General features: G+C 39.0%; 1 non-coding gene across 1 annotated transcript; it reads right to left on the bottom strand.

Moving 5' to 3' along the window:
• Nucleotides 1-2338: 2338 nt before the first annotated feature.
• Nucleotides 2339-2411, bottom strand: Trnat-ggu. The gene has a single exon. It is a non-coding gene; the product is annotated as a tRNA-Thr (tRNA).
• Between the last annotated feature and the right edge of the window lie 554 nt (nucleotides 2412-2965).

The following is a 2965-nucleotide window of genomic DNA, read 5'->3' on the forward strand; positions in this document are numbered from 1 at the left end:
TAAGAAACAATTAACATTTGTGTATTGACCATAGAGTTGGCTACTATGTACATATCCAATGGTACATTGAATAGACACGAATAGAAATAAGTACATATGCGTATGCAACAACATTTCCTTCAAGTCGCGATGTAAACAACCAGGTGTTTTTGTCTTTTCTCAGGAACGGTAAGACATTAGGTTTGTTTCCTTCCAACCTGACTTTTGAAATAGTATGGATAAACAATCCAAACATGATATTTTCGGGGATTTCAGGCCATCATACCCCTTTAAAATTGTACGAAAGGGTCCATGATTTACCTCAGTAGTTTGTTTGTTTGTATTTTGTTTCAAATAACTTCGGTTGGTCTGTTGCAACACTTACAGGAAAGACTGGGGGAATTTTTTCAGGAAACCATACTAATAAAAGGATGTGTGTTAATCTTTGCTCTTAATTTATAAACCACAAATCCGTGGGCATGTTGGTGTTTATCATTCAAGGAATTCCTGAAAGGAATTTAAAGAGCTTTTATTTTATTATACCCATTGAAAATCAACACAGAATGTGGGGAAGCAATAACATTGGCAAGTAAAAACATCAGTTGATTCCCCCCCCCCCCACTGAAATTTGGTCCAAGATCCGCCCTTGCATGTTTAAATTTGTAAGTTTTCCTACATTCCTTGCAAATGTCCCTACATTCCTTGCAAGTGCTGCAAGTTTACAACAATAGCAAACATCGAAAAACAAAACTACAAAAAAATTTACGAAATACCTTACTAGGATGTTGGTGAATGACAGTCTAAAGCATCCTGTAAAATTATGGCACCTGGTGTGAAGTCATTTTCAAGAAAAGTGGTATTTTTTTAATAAATTTCCAACGGTGGTCGGCCAACTACCGTTGGAAAACCCTAACTATTTTTCAACTAGTGCTCCAAATTATTTTTTCAGTCCAAATTTTGTTTGCTTTTGGTAACATGTTCATGAATGGGTGCAGGCCAGCTAGACTGGTTCCCTTACCTTACAGTTTTCCGTCATCTATAAATTGATCCATTTCATCTTTATTGGAGTCAGGGAACCAGACTACTTGAGCATTTTTGGGTTTTTTTGGTTTTTCCAGCATTTTCGAACACAAAACCTCAAACATGACAATTAATACTTGATCTATTACATGTACCGTATACTAACCCCTCAAATAGTTAATTTCTGAAAATTACAGCAAACCTGATGTTCTGTTAAAAAACCAACATTCCAAACTACAGCAAATCTGCTTCCACACAATAGAACATTGTCAGTACTGTGTATGGCTGTATGGCCTCATAACCAGGGGGAAACCCTGCAGAGCAAATTATGGATAGATTAGCAATTAATCACTGAAGCGCGTAGCCATCTATTATGAGAAATTCCTGTACATTGACAACTGTCCAACTCTGTACACTTGGCACTAATGGCTGCCTGTCTGATTCTTATCAAAATCAGGATTTATTTTTTGCCACTTTGTTGTGAACTAGCATACAAGGGCATTGTAGTTGGGGTAATTTTTATACAGAAAAGCCACTAGCCCACAAGTCATTGAACCAAGATGGTGTGGCTTTTACGCGTCACATGTAAAAAAGACCGGTAGCAATAAATTCCATTTTGTTTTTCTCCTTTTTTATTCAAAGCCGTGTTCACATTGGACTTTCTTTTGTAAAATTCACCAAGACAATAGTCACTTTTCCCATTTTCAGACCAGTGCAAACAGCCTGGGAAACTCTCCTCTCGGTCACTTTTCCCCAGTCCAATGGTTAGTTTTACTGGCTGGCCTCTGATCAGTAACACTGACTGAGAGAAAATAAACAAATAAAGACCTTCTGACTCCAACGCTAAGCAAACTCACCATACTGTTATAGGGCTGTCCCAAATATACCGCATATATGATCATTAACCAAATATTCGAATAACAATTTGCTGGTTCTGGAATATTCAAAAGAAGAAAAAAACTACACACAAACACACACGACTCTGATGTTATTTTAATCGTAAAGTTGCAGCACTTTATTTATTGTCAGATGCCACTTTTTTGTCAATGATAACTTTTTGTAGACGGTGGTTCATTTTTCCCATCCTTTTAGCAGGTTTTTGACTTTATAAAATACTTACTGCAATTGCAAAGCACTCCAGCGGCCCATAAATATCGATCCCGGCAAGCACACTTTAACCGGCGCGCTTTGCGTGTAACTTTTGACCGGCGCGGCACGCAGTTGCAGTTGGGGCGTGTAGAACTTGAACGGCGGGTTTCGGATATTTGAGTATTCGGTCAAATGCAGTTTTGAATTTAATCGAATAGTACTAAATTATTGAAAAGTTGAACAAAGAAATTGACTGGAGCGGGGCTTGAACCTGCGACCTCCGGATTACCGTTCCGGTGCTCTACCAACTGAGCTATCCAGCCCTACGTTGGCGGTTCCCCAAATAGTCAATATCTTTGTTGAGGGGCGCTAGTCAGAAGCCATAAAACACCATACAGCCAGGGATCACGCCAAAAGTCACGATACAAACCTAGGAAATGGCAAACGGGGATCATTTGGAGGGGATTCAGCATTTTTAATTAGGCCTACAATTTTTTTCAAATGAACCACACAGGGAAACTGACTAGGTGAATTATAGCAATTGAAAAGTTGCACAAAGAAATTGACTGGAGCCTGGCTTGAACCTGCGACCTCCGGATTACCTTTCCAGTGCTCTACCAACTGAGCTATCCAGCCCTCATGATGTTAGCAGTTCCCCAATTAGTCAATATCTTTGTTCGAGGGGCGCTTGTCAAAACCACTGTGTGGTTCATTTGAATACTAAATTAATCGAAAACTGGACAGTCCTAACCTGAACTGTTAAGCTTTTAAAAATCTGAAGACAATTTTAGCAATGCACCTAACCATGCCCTAACGTGATTACCACATCCCTCCCTGAGCAAAATGAGTGACACTCGATTGAAAAGTATATTTAAGC

This window comes from Patiria miniata, unplaced genomic scaffold, assembly GCF_015706575.1.
Source record: "Patiria miniata isolate m_02_andy unplaced genomic scaffold, ASM1570657v1 HiC_scaffold_17, whole genome shotgun sequence".
Lineage (NCBI taxonomy): Eukaryota > Metazoa > Echinodermata > Asteroidea > Valvatida > Asterinidae > Patiria > Patiria miniata.